Here is a 15,218-nt window from a genome sequence, read left to right as displayed (position 1 = left end):
TTTGCTCCCAGTTTCAACAAGGAGAACTTATCCCTGTCACAGCACATGTTTAGGCCAAAATAATTCAAGTAGTTGGTTCTCGGATATTTAGAAAATATACATATAGAGAAAAACAAAATGAAAACAAAGCCTGAGGACCAGGATGATGCCTTCAAGTTGGTGTACTCAGTTTTAATGGTACAGTAGCAGATACCATGTCGTGTTCAATTACATAATGTAGCAAGTGGCAGGACAGAGCTGGAGGGACTGGTCACCATGTATATTCAAGGTGTTTGAGTAAGAATAAACAGTGCAATATTTTGTCAGGCTAGATCATTTGAAGGTTAACATTATAGATTTGCCTGGAAATGTTACCTTTAAATGTTTCTATTTGCAGTTGTATCATCAGACAAAATACTTAGTAACACAACCCTGCAAGATACTTAAGAGCTACGAAGGGCCTATCTTGATTTAATCGCCCTTATAGCAGCCGCCCGTAACTGGTCAGCCCCGCGGGAAGGGGCCATAAAAGTCCTGGACAGCGGGAGTTTGCGTTATACAGACTACAAGGGCCATGGACGACAAGGTGCTGAGGAGGAAGCTCTCTGAATTGGTGCGAGCGGGAGCTCGAACTTTAAGTAAGCTTACCTTCAGTATTAAAGTTGTAGCAGTAGAGACTGTGATTCTACAGGCAATGAGGGACTCCAGTACAGCTGTGTACCGATACACTGTACGGATACAGTACCGGGTACAATCAATTAGGTACAGGTCCAAAATACCTGACCCTGCTGTATCGGTACTGGACCTGACTCAGGGGATGGCCACTTTGACAGATAAAATTACTATGAAATTACCGTGGCAGTGCTCTAAAGTCACTCTAAAGCACAGAAAACACATTTGCATGGCTGGAGTCAAATTTTCATCTATGTTTTCATAAGAATAATACCTAGCACAATTCAAATATCATGTTTTTACCAGTTCAAACATGCTTTTGTCCTTATTGAAAATCTAGCATTTTCCAAACAAGTAGTTTAGGTACAGGTTCAGGTCCGGACCTGTACCTAAACCCTGTGCCTGTACCTGTACCTAAAATTTGTTTAGGTACACAGCTCTAGACTCCAGACCTATACATCTGCCAATTTCTACTGCCAAAATTGCCCATTGTACCTGTAGAGATTGTTATCTCAATGATCAATCTCTACCAGCAGAAAATCCAATAGAAATATGCCAATTGTGCTGAAATCGACTGATCGCAATCTCTACCTGTAGAGTTGCTGATTCTGTCAGACTTCAATCTTCAGGGCTTTCCTTGCCACCAAGTACCGTAGAAGTATCTTCATTACACAGTTTTAAACAACCAACGTGAAGGTTAGATGTGACAGGTCGTTCAAGGTGTAATACAACCAGCTGCTGCCGCGCCTCGTGCCTGCGAAGCTTGTGGGTTATGCCGAAGGGCAGTTATACCGGCTATATATATAGATACGTGTACTTTGGGTAAAGATACTATTGTACACTATCATATAGAAATAATTCTTCAAATCTGGATATCAGAAAAGGCAGCAAAACCTTTGTCGTACTTCATTTGATGTACGTAGACTATGCTACATGTTTAAGATTACTTATATGTAGAGCTGTGTATCTAAACAAATTTTAGGTACAGGTACAGGTCCGGACCTGAACCTGTACCTTAACTACTTGTCCAGAAAATTGTAGATTTTCAATAAGGACAATATTTGAACTGGTAAAAACATAATATTTGATTGTGCTAGGTATTAGTTTTATGAAAACGCAGATGAAAATTTGACTCCAGCCATGCAAATGTGTTTTCTGTGCTTTAGAGTGACTTTAGAGCACTGCCACGGTAATTTCATTGTTATTTTATCTGTCAAAGTGGCCATCCCCTGAGTCAGGTCCAGTACGGATACAGCAGGGTCAGGTATTTTGGACCTGTACCTAATTGATTGTACCCGGTACTGTATCAGTACTGGGTACCGGTACACAGCTCTACTTATATGCAAATACGGATTCAAGTTCTACTTTATTCAATGTTGTGCACCTAAAATTCCTTTGGTGCACCTAAATTTTCAGATTAGGTATACCGCAGTGCACTCATTCCCAAAAATGAATTTCAAGCCCTGATTTTAGTAGCTTACAACATAATATGATTCATCAATACAGAGAAATGGCAAAACCCCAATCCAATACAAACTTGGTTGCAGACATCCGTGGGCGAGCAATCGAGTTACTACAAACCTATTTGTTATGAATATGAGAACTTACAACTGATGTATACCTATTTCCAATGCTTCCAACAATTCGCATTGTGCTGTTTTATTGAATAGGTAGGTCACACAGTTTAAGTCCTTAAAACTGAATTAAAGCGCCATTCAGTTAGGTCTGTCCTCTTTGATATCCTTTTCATTGCAAATTTGCGGGGGGTGATTCCAATCTCCAGCACAAAATATCTTAACTCCTAAATCCAATTCAGTTCCTTAGATTCTAACCAAACTGGCTGCGCTGAATACCAACTACAAACAGGATATAAACTGAGGCCACAGTAATCTAATTTCTTGGTTCTGGCAGGCCACGAGAGACCCAAATGCTACCACAGGAGCAAAATTTAGTCAAAATATCAGGCTGGTTAATTCCGTCATAAAAGAATTGTCAACTTTTCATGCATACATTAAGAGGAATATTGTAACGATTCTAACGTTTAACGACCTTTTTCCACAATTGATGACAAAATAAAAGTATCTTCAGCAATACTTATCTGAATGGCACTGTTACTATTTTCTTTTCCAGAAAAACTGATGAACCCTCTAGTATTTCATTGTTGTACTTCAATGTAATTGCAATGTTAAGTGGTCCGCAACATCAGCTTGGCTGCCTGGCGCTCCACTATGTATTGTCTTGTTGCAATTTTTTAATAAAGAATAAAGAATAAAGAATAAAGAACCCGACAACGGAAAAAAAAATCAAATTGGTGTGGCCTAATCATAATAATGTATATCACACTGTATTGTGAGGATACATGCGGTACTCTGGAAGGCTTGCCTAGAGCTAAGGGAGGATAGGGAGTCAGGGCTGGAGGAGAAGGGTCATAGATAGAGGTGGGTAAAGGTACCGTGTACCGGTACAAAACCGGTATTTCTTAATGGACCGGTCCAAAAAAACCGGTCCGTGAAAAATCAGTGGACCGGCCTATGGACCGATTAGAAAATTCATAGTACCAGGCTACCAGCAGACGGCCACATAACTGGTCTAAGAAAATACAAAACAGCAGATTCAACGAGTCGTTTTCGAAGACGTTAGCTGTGAATCATATCTAGAAACACTTAAAGGATGAGTAAACAGACGGCGAGGAGAGTATAGTTATAATTTTGAGACAAAGTGCAAACCTAAGAAATTATATCGTTCCAGACATGACGTTTGGAGACTTTTACGTGTGTATCGCTCTCCAAAATATGATGTACTGCGACACTACTATAACCAGGTACAGGTACAGGTCCGGACCTGGACCTGACCCTCTGGACCTGGACCGAACCTGAATTTTATGTACCGCTACCCACCCCTAGTCATAGACATCTGTGACACCTTGGTGACACCTTCACAACCAGATGACAATGGTAATACCATTGGTATGCCGGTGTTTGACCGTAATTGTGTAAAATTCATTTATTTTCGCAGAGACTTGATTTTGCAGTTTGGGGGGAAAGGAGGTTTTCACTCAGTGTTTCAAAACTTTTGATTGACGGTTGAAACAATTTCTGTAGTACAGGAGCAATAAAATGAAAACAAACATTCGCAGTGTCATCTAGATCTCTTCGCAGTGAAGAGGTCACACCACGTACACGTATAACACACCAGTATACAATCACATTGATTCTGCACCAATAGAGCTGTTTCTAATTGGACGAGCAACTAAAAAAGCCTCCTACAATCAGAAAGTTCATTGATTTCATTATAAAATTGCGGAGCAGTATGCATGCCTTAAGTTTGTAATACAACAGCTTGGCTCTCCCTAATTCTATTGTGATATATGCCGGTATATGATACGCCCAATGACTTCTATCAAAACAATTAGGTGAGACATCCCCCCAGCACTATTACTGGGGATATGATTGATAGTCTAACAGACATAATTACGCCTGACAGACGAGGAAGCTGATGTGATTTTTCGGTCATGCCAGAAAATTAAACGAGATGATATAAGACTGGTCACGCCATATTAGTCTAGAACAGGTTACCATAAGTCTTTACATTTTCGAACATTTTTATGAATTTGCAATTGAATAAAGGATTTTTAAACAAGTACTCACGACTAAAAATTGAGCTACTAGAAGCTTTCAGATGGCATCCGCCATCTTTCTTCAGCTAAGAGAGTTGTCACGTGACCGAGGTGTCAGAGGTCACCCAGGTCACGTGACTGGACGAGAGAGTTGTAGATTGGAGGGAGTCTGTGGCGTCCTTGATCACGGTTGAGGGACGGAGAGCGGGACCTGATGTGCAATTGCAACTACTACAACAATTTGCAATTGTTGTAGTAGCCTGTCACTGCGATTTCAGGTTTTTTCATTGTGACAATACAGTTGTATCTACGGTGCGAACTCAAATATACGTTGCACAACAGGGCTGTCTCCAGGACCCGTATCGGGACGGAAATATGCTTGTTAGGATGGACAAAAATCTCACCCCCTCTGTCCACATAACCTGAAAACATGAAATTGACGAAAATGTATTTTTTCGTAAACTCAAAATTACAGATTTCACGAAGGAAATTACAAACAAGGGCTCCCAAACAATGAATGAGACAAAAAAATCTAAAGCTGGGAAGAGTCTTGTAGCAAACTCTTCATTTTCAGCGTGCCATGAGATATAAGGTCTCATTCATGAGTTTTTTCGCCCCATAGGCTTACATGTTATAAAACGTGTTTTACATGGGCGCGTTCGTAATGAAGATATAGAAAATGTGCCAATGTTTTTCATTCCATGTTGAGAACATCTACTCTGGATAATGTAAAAAAAATTGACAACATTTTCACTACATACAATCTCTTTTTATAGCAATTACAAACTGCACTTGGTTACACCCCCAAAAAGTCACTTTCCAGCTGTAAGCGCATGGCCACATTAATTACACACGATGCCCGGGCTGTGTACGTCCGACCTCGCGTGCGACTGCCGAAATTTGCGTGCTAATTTCTTCAGTTACAAACAAGCTTTCATCAGTTTGACGCTTGATATCAGCTGGACTAGCTAAAAGGGATTTTTACACCGATATAGACACACGTACATGCAGCCGTTCATTTTTTTGGGCAACAGACTCTTTTAGGGTACCCACTCGGAGTAATACAGGAATGAGACCTTAAATGCTGTGAACATAAGAGAATTTACAGTACATCTAGGCACGACTTGTTCCCAATGGAAGTGTATACTTCTGGAGGTTTATACAATATTCATATATCTTCTTCTTTTATTATCCCCAACAGATCACTTCTGACGTACAGCGAGAAAAAGCAGACACGAAACTGCCCACGCCAAGAGGCTGTATTGATTAGCTAATTAGCATAATACTGTAAATGCTAAAACATTGTGGTGGTTCTTTTTTCATTTTTCGTAGTGAACTCTTCACAGCAAAATCATGATGCCACAAAAATGTTTCAATTGTAAAACTACAGTATTTCACAATTCTTCCAAATGAGAACTCAAAATGCCACGAAAACCTCCTTTCCCCAACAAAATAACTACTTCTACTTTACTTTGGTCGAGCTCCAGACAAAATAAATTGATCTACAGTAGCTAGCTCTACGCAGGATTTTATCGTCTATTAGCGTGTTTTCACGACATCGTGTTATCGTTTTAAGTGAAAATCTCTTGACCATCTAACCTTGCTATTAGGGAGGCAATTGTTTTTGCCCCATACATGTACTTACAGCCATGCACGCCAGGCTGTCTATGCAAAGCATGTTTGTATGGCCTATTTGGTGTGGCCTACCATGCACATGTATGTCCTATGTACATGGGGTAACATATGGTCTGAGGGTCAATCTCCAAGCAGATGTCAGGATCTGTCTCATCTTTTTGACAACATTTAGTTCTTCTTTCTATTATCACAATTTTTGAACGATTGGCTTTCTCTTAAATGTACCAAAAACATGTGTCAGGTAAAACACTCAAATGAGCTGGCTCCTCACATTTGCTTGATGATTACTTAGAAACTTAAAAAACATCCTTTTCCCTCCTATTGAGAAATTACGTCTTGGGAAAAAAAATGAATATACAGTATCATATGCATTGACATGTTTTTTTTACCTAATGGACATACAAATACAATTGTAAGTTTCAATCACAGTGCAGTGTATAAAATCCTGTATCACATGCATTGACACATGGACATTACTTAATAAGTTTTAATCACAGTACTATATATCAAGTCCTCTTTAATTAAACAATTGAGTTTAAAAAACTATACTGTATTTACTTCGCAACTTTTTTCATAGCTCTTTCACGACTTTAAATGGAAAATCAAACTGATGCTGATTTCTTTTATCACTCGCTACTTGAGTCGCTAAGCCCCGTCATTAACCTTATGTCTGCTACATGACCCCATAACCAAAACAAATTGGGTGTCAAAAGGTTAAGTTAGTAGGGAGAAGGTTAATGTAGGTCTGTTGATTGATGTTTAACATCCTGTCCTAAAAACAGGCCAGTTTCAAGTGTCTCTTACTGCAAATCTGGAAACTTTTGCAGTGGTTTTATTTATTTTCGTGGCACTGCAAAGTTATGACACTGCAAATATGCATTTCCACTGCTTATAAAACTTATATATCGCTGTACTTTTGGTGTGTCAATAAATATTGTGTATATCCTACTCCCTTCATCTCTACTTCACCGATAATAGATGAAGGATGATGATGCCTTTAGAAGAATGTCTTGAACACCAAGGGCTCGAAATTCTTTTTTGGAAATAGGTGCACTGGTGCATCCAACCCAAAAAATTAGGTGCACAGAAAAAAATCTGGGTGCACCAAGTTTGATGCTACTGCCTCTCTTAAGAACTTCAATCTGTAATTCTATCCAGATTTCAAATTTCAACCAAACAATACATCATATAAAGTACAACAAAAGGTCATATCAAATTTCATCCAGTTGTTTGAGTAACTATTTTTGCCGTATCTTTTCAAATGGATGTCTAACCTTCATCAACGTAAAGGGTTATATTGCTTTTTCCGATACTTACATTTCAAGAATATTCTGTATGCTAGTGTACAAAAGAAACATTACCCTATAGAGTACGAAAAATATCTAGGTGCACCAGTGCACCCACAGTCAAAAATTAGGCGCACAGTTTTGGGTGCACACAGGTGCACATGCACCCAGTATTTCGAGCCCTGACACCTGTATATCTGAAGTGTGCATTTGCCTCAGGGACTACCCAGATTTCTATGATTAAATTCACTGCTGTTTAACGAAAAAATTCAATTAGGAAGTCATAAAGCAAATGTACCTTGTGGAATTTTGAGAGTTGGCCTGTCAACGTTAAGGATGTTTTTCTAAAAATTTAAGTAACATTTCATGTTCATGTTATAGATCTATTTTCTTTCAGAGAAACTGGCATATACCGTAGCTTTACAGGAAGGGGCAAAATTACACTGATTACACATGTCAACATGCCTAACTCTGCGAATGACAGGAAAATTAAATTGGCTTCATGGAAAAGTGCAAGCATGCAAGAACATGCAATCAAGCAATAAAATTAATGATAGGTATAGCGCTGTGCATGTCACATCTGTGATGCACCAAAGAACCATACATAAAACTGTCATATGGTAAATCAATAAATCTTTTTAATGAACTCATTAACGTGTAAGGCTGTCACATAATGATAATTTGTCTATCTACTGAAACATATAAGCATTATATCAGGAGTACCGTACATCTTTAAATGTTTGCGGTGGTTTTATTTTTGTGGAATATATGCATTTCCAATGTAGTTATAGAATTGATTCAATCACGAACTTCGAACACTGTAAAGACCTACTTTCCCCTTCTACCATGCAAAAATAGACGAACTTGCAGTGCTACAAGCCAGTTATTGTGCCATCAGAAATATGGGTCACTTAAAACACTTAAATGTATGCACCTTTGGGGCTATGCATGTCTTTTTTCCATTAAGTACCACAATCCGCCATTTTTAGTTTTATACACAGGGTGCGAAATACTTTTTTGAGCCAGGTTGCCCATGTTGCAACCAAGGGCAAATGCTAGGTTGCACATCCAAATTTCAGGTTGCTCCAGCAACATTCACCGATTTCTTCAAATCAAGCTCGTATGTAGGGTATAATACTACTAACATTTCAAAACATATATTAGATAGTATTGTGTTCCCATTGACCTAACAACATCTTGTTTAGCTGATGGCAGTGTGTTTTCGTCTTTTTCAGCTCAAATTCCACGATCTATGAAGGGTTTTGGATGGTTTAAAACGAAAAAGTGTTGATTTCTTTATTTCCATTGAAGATTTACCAAATTTTATGAGAGTGACACTGTGTTTTTGTGAGCTTCCAGGGCTCCGATTGAAATCTTTGGCTCAAAATATAAGGTTGCACACTGCGCTACCTGGGTTTGGAATTAACTTGCACCAACCGAAATCTTGTTGCACTGTGCAACGTGCAACCAGGTATTTCGCACCCTGATACATACTTCATAATTGGACTGCTCTGATTCAATATTGAGCGTACAAAATATTCAGCAGAATAGTACACTATAAATGCATTTATGTTCAAAGGGATTCATTTTTGTGATAGGATGGAAAAGGTGGATTTCGCTGTGCTAAAAATAAGATTGAAACAATTCTGTACTGTAGCACAGTAGAAATACGCTAGAAACGCATAGATTGCATTCACATATAGTGCTACTAGTATATATGTGTTGCTGGACTTCCTGCCTTTAGGCCTCGGAAAAATTGTTGTGTTTCTAACTACTACTATTAACCGACCCTAGCAAAAACCTGCCGACCCTAGCCCTTATTTGGGAGTTGACTGCAGGAAAGGAACAAAAAGTTTTCGACCTGACATCTGACTCTGAGTGCAGTAGTGATGAAATTGTTTTCCAAGTCATGTTCTCCTCAATTCTGTTGCAATAAAGAATTGTGCTTGATCAATGTGTACATCCATTGCTAGAATCCCACCCCCTCTTCCTACACCCCCTTCACCTATGGTACAGTACTGATAGGCCCCCACATGTCCTAGTTGTTGCAGTGCCCAAGCATGCGGATCATGAGGATGTTTACTCAACAATGTGTATGTCCATTGCTAGGACCCCACCCCCCTCTTCCTTCACCCCCTCCCCTGCAGTACAGTACTGACAGGCCCCACGCCCTAGTCGTTGCGGTGCCCAAGCATCTGAGGATGTGTTAATTACTCAACAATGTGTATGTCCATTGCCAAGACTCCCACCCCCTCTTCGTACACCCCCTTCACCTATGGTACAGTACTGATAGGCCCACCACGCCCTAGTTGTTGCAGTGCCCAAGAATATGAGGATGTTTACTCAACAATGTGTACAGCCATTGCCAGGGACCCCACCCCCTCTTCCTAGATCCTACACCTCCCCCCCCCGCGGTACAGTACTGATAGGCCCACACGCCCTAGTTGTAGCAGTGCCCAAGCATGTGAGGATGTTTACTCATCTGTGCCAGGGACATGTTGTGCATGATCTCACTATGTACTCACGGTAAAACGGCAAATATTCCCCCATTCCCTGCCACCCCCAGTGTTTAACTAGTCTCTACCAAACTAACTACACTAACTACACCAGCTATAGGGAGAATATTTGCCAGGGTTTCATTTGCAGGCTCCCTCTCTCCGTAGCTAGCTGACTCCCCTAGCATACTATTCACTCTATTTGGCCAATTTCTACTATTTTCCCAGCCATCTGCGGGGCCTGTTAGAGGCTAACTTGTTTAACAAATGCTGAGGCCAAGGGAAAAACATGTCCTGTTTCCCGTTACCTCACTGATCCTTGCAAAAACCCTAAACTAATTTTTTAGGTCGTATGACATATGATGACAGATGAAGATGTTGTACAATAACGAACTGCAATAGAAAATTGTGCTAGTCACCTAGTGCAATATGATGTAGAAAATGGGTTCCGAAAATACCAGAATATACTTACGCATTTTTATTTGCACGTTATTTGATGCTGTCAAAATGAACAGTATTTGTTGGATCTCTACTGTAACAGGCAACATAGCCAAAATTTTAAAAAATGAAGAAAAAAAAAATTACCTACTGACCTTTTTTTATACCACAACCCGAAACACAACACTAATTTTCCCATGCCCGAAAAGACATTTTTTAGAAGCCTCTTTATTTGAGATGGGGTGGGGGGCAATGAACTCATAAATCTTTCTCTACTAAAACGGCTAACGTTAACCCTAAAATTACTAACCTTAAATCCAACCTTAACGCCTACATACAATTTTCATTATTATTTTCGTGTCTTTAGGAGCTATTGAACACAACTAAAAGCATGTTTATGTTTATATGTTTATGTTGCATATAACTCAAAGGGAACCACGCAAAAAAAGAGCGACGTTTAAAAATGGACGTTGTTGTTGTACTGAATATGGAACGCGTTACCCATGCTGTGATTATAGTGGAATTTTGTAGGGATTTTCTTTGTGTTTTAACCCGAGTTTTAACCTACCTTGTTGCCGGGACAACACCTACAGCAGGGCTGACAGCAACCCATGTTCTTCCGCTGACCTGAGACGACGTTGTCACGGCTGGACGCCCCTCAAGAAAGCCGAGAAGACGGAAACTGTGGGTTGATCTTTTCAGTGATGGCTGTCACCGTGCAGAGAAAGCAAATATCACTCTCACTTTCAATCCCCGCTATCCGATCGCTTTCTACGCTCTCCAAAGCTGGTTGCACGTTTTTCTCCGTGGATTCCTTTAGTAAATACGCTCGCCGTGTGCTTGGTAAGACAAAGGATTTCTCGGAGAGCGATGGAGCAGATTTAGGAGGCGAATTCCCCGGACAGTTCGGTTGTCTGTCCTGCTTGTCTACCCGCGCCAAAACAGGGCAGTGTGTTTACCGCCGTAAAACGACAGAGTGTCGTAAATATTTCAACACGTACCGTGCAACAGCGCTGCCTGGCGTGCTAGTTAAGCATAACAAGGGCTGGGCATACTAGTAATCTCCAAGCAGATGTCTTCGGGGGCAAAATGCTATCCAGCCCGCCAACAATATTCAGCTGGCGCCTATCAAATAGAGCAACTAAAAACTACAAAATGTGTAATTTATCTTTATATCCCCCATGTAGTATATGTCAAGTCAATATTTCTAATTTATTGCATCATTATTAAAATGACAATTAAGCATGGTTTTCATTAGCCTCTACCCGGCTCTGTGGATCGCTGAAAAAAAATATATAGTACAAATTGGCAAAATACTAAATATTTTGTGAATAGTATACTTGGGGGTCAGCCGGCCAACGTAAACCCATCCCCGAGCGGGCTATTGAAACTGTCTGGGCAGGCGGGCATCACTCCCAGCGCCGTAGAGATACCGGGGAGCTCCCGATGCTATGATTTCCAGGCTAGATAGGCCACGGATACAGGCCAATATTTTCAACCTCCTTGCTCTGACCAGATAGAAAAGGGTCAGAAAACCGTCCCCGTATTAAAATGGACCAAACTGGGAGGGGAGGGTCCTTCTATTGTCTGCTGGATTGTACGATATTTACAGGGGGAGGGGTAAAAAAAAGATCCCATTGCCCACCCCCTGGCTTTAAAAAATGGCTCTCCCCTACAGTACACCTGTACTGGAGGGGAGCTCCCCCCTGCTAAATATCGTACAGTCCCGGTGACGTCAGATGCAGGTCTGAAACCCGATCTGTGTGACCGAGAGGCCAGCACAAACAAAAGCAGTCATTATGCATTCACATAGAACTGTGACCTTGGTAGGGTTGGGAAGGACAACAACATGGCGGCCGCACCGACAAGTTTGGCGACACATTTCAGGGAAGAACTGTCCTGCAGCATCTGCCTGGAGCTGTTCACCAGGCCCAAGATGCTGCCCTGTCAGCACACCTTCTGTCAGGGCTGCATAGAGCACCACATTGGCGGTGGTCCAGGTGTGTTTTTCCGATGTCCTTACTGCCGATTACTGGCCAGGCTACCACCCCAAGGGGGTTCGGGTTTGCCGGACAATCGCATGGCCTCAAGTTTGTGTGAGAAGCTCAAACAGCAGCTAGGAGAAAACTTGCCTCCTCTCTCTGAATCCTTCCTATCAGCGCGGACATCCCGTAACGTTGCAGCATCGAACGCAGAACATCGTCATGATAACCTTGAACTACAAATGGAACCTCCGCGAATAATCATTGGCGGCGAGGGATCAGGAACAGGAGAATTCAGAGGTCCCCTGTTCAATTTGGAAGTTATGTATTAGATAGATGATGCTTTCAGTTTGTTTGCAGAAACTTTTACGAGGACCGAGTTTCAATAGAGAGGAAGTCCGCATATTCACTGCCTTCAAAAATAGCGGAACACGTGAACAGTGAATATGCGGGCTCCCACTCTATTGAAACTCGGTCCTCGTCCACTTGTATCATACAAGAATGACAAGCTTCTAATCAAAACAATTAAAAACTGAAGAGTTATGATGCACAAAGACGTCGCTGAAGAGTAATCAAAGATAGACCAGTGTGCGTAGCCATAATTTATCGTTTTTCTCCTTTATTTTACCACCTCGGGTAACTAGAGCAGATACACATATCCACCATTGGTGGCAATTTCAATTAATCTACTTTAGCATTTTCGTTTCCTGGTCTATAAAGGCATGAATTGTATTCACGATGCATACAAGTTACAACACTGTATTTACTGGTGATCATGACTGGATTAATCATGTTACCACGGCTTTGGACATATATGGATGAAACCTGAGTCTTATAAAGTAGATTATATTGCTCACCAACTTCGCTCCCGGCTACAAGATACACATATACATATACAAGAGTGGTTTAGCCGTATTAGAAGTAATTCAAAACTGTCTTTTCTCAACAAATCAAAAAACCATTATGAACAAGAAAAATATCTTGATGATATAAATAACGCTGAAATTCGTAAAACGATAAATAACTCAGTAAAGAATCAGTAGTCATAAGTTAAAAATAGAGACCGACAGATACTATAATATAGCCCCTGACCAAAGGTTTTGCCCATATTGTCCAACGGAAATTGAAGATGAATTTCACTTTGTCATTGAATGCCCTAGACATGATGTTTTACGTAATAAGTTATTCACATTTCTCAAAACAAGTACAAGTTTTAAGAGTCTCGATGCTACCGACCGTTTTGAGTATATATTTAAATGCAACAATCCCCACAATGCGAAAATAGGTAAATATCTAAACGACTGCTTTCACATTAGAAAAAATACCGAAACTAATGATTAAACCAACTCGATTATAACTGTTACGCTATATCAAAATGTATGCTAGCCCTTATTGTATTGTATTGGTAATAAGGATGTTTTAAAACTTAAAAGTTTTATTCTATACTTCTACTTTGTATTATGTTTACGAATTCTTGGACAAGTAATGTGAATTTGAACCAGATGTGGCTAACGTAACATAACCTATTTACGTGCAGGAGTAGTTAACGTCCAGTTTGGGTCATGTCAACATGTCGCGGTGTATTATGCCAAAGCCTGTTCTCATGAGAAACAAAGAACGCCATAAGTATGATCCTTAGCCATCTCTCTCTTTTATACAAAACATTTAAAAAGGTTTACGTCCAGCGACATAACAGAATAAACTCCTGAACCAGTAACAACAAGTTGCACGGAAGCGTCGATCATGCATGACGTATTTCATATGTAATTGGACACCGCGTACTTCATCATGTTTTTCTAACTTACACGATATCTAGTATCTTTTAAAAGTAGCTGCAGACTATCCATGGTGATTCGAGGTTTGAAACTCTTACCAGTTTTAGGAAGGTTTGATACAACCTAGCGACCCCCGCTCAGATGATACATTTTTGCACGGCATAACATCATGGCCATGCGTTTATCACGTGAACGCCACGTGCTGCTGATGTCGGGGAAATTTACAACACAAACATTGTTTTCTTCCATCGCGTCAGGCAAGCGGAGGGAAAAACATAGTGACTTTACTGTCATTTGTCTGTAGACTACTTTCGACAGTTACTGTGCATTTTTTTCCGGTCTATGTTCTTTAAGCATAGCGCTAGAAAGGAAAAGACTGAAGTGGACATGAAGAGGTAAAAGGCGGTTGAAGGAGAGGGTTGGGCTCTGCTTTCAAATAGCATGCCCTAGACACAGTGGATAACATCTAACTGCCCATACGGCTTAAAAAGACTATGGAACTACCTTAACATTTCATTCCATGGCTTTTGCTCTACTATCAGCAAGGGGATGACTTTGTAATAGCCCCCTTTAACTGATGTCAATTTTTGCATGGAAAGGGATACGTAGTACAATGTGACCTATTTTCTTGTATATGTAATGCCATATGTTTGTTGTTCAATTATTTCTTTGTCTTCAATATCTTGAAGAAAGTTGAAAAGAGACATGACCAATGGAATATACGTCAAGACGTCTCGCCCCCCTTTTTTCAATCTTAATACAGTCTTGTCGGTTGCTTGTTTGGTGCTTAAAGCTTCACAGCGGTAAAGGATGATATTGGCAGGTACAAGAACAACACGTTACTGTAAATGCATTTAAGTTCGCGTGGTTTTTATTTTGCGGTAGGGAGAGAATGGAGTGATCGCGGAGGTTTTACATGTAAGTTCGCGTTTGAAACAATAGTAGCGCTACAGGCATAGGTGGGCAAAATGTTTCGCGGTGGTTTTTAAGTTCACGCTGAAAGTTCACAGCGAAACCGCCAACATAAAACCACCGCGAACATTTCTGCATTTACAGTATCTTGTCATTACGTGGCACCACGTCCCACGCCCACTTCAGATGTGCATATGAGAATATAGCGTTTCATAATCGCCTTGTCGCCGCCGAAGAAGGCAGTGTCGCCCGCCGTAGACTACTACAGATCGGACAACTCACTAGTATATTCACGTGAGTACTTTGTTTTACTGCTTATAGAATCTAATATAGTTCACCGTAAAATAGTTTAGGAATGTTGGGAACTACTTGTATAGGGAATTTAGAAGTAGTTTTGATTCATTCAAGTTGCTGGTAACGTGAGCATT

Source organism: Branchiostoma lanceolatum, chromosome 11 (genome assembly GCF_035083965.1).
Source record: "Branchiostoma lanceolatum isolate klBraLanc5 chromosome 11, klBraLanc5.hap2, whole genome shotgun sequence".
Classification (NCBI taxonomy): domain Eukaryota; kingdom Metazoa; phylum Chordata; class Leptocardii; order Amphioxiformes; family Branchiostomatidae; genus Branchiostoma; species Branchiostoma lanceolatum.
The sequence above is the reverse complement of the archived record's forward strand: the minus strand, read 5'-3'. Positions refer to the sequence as shown.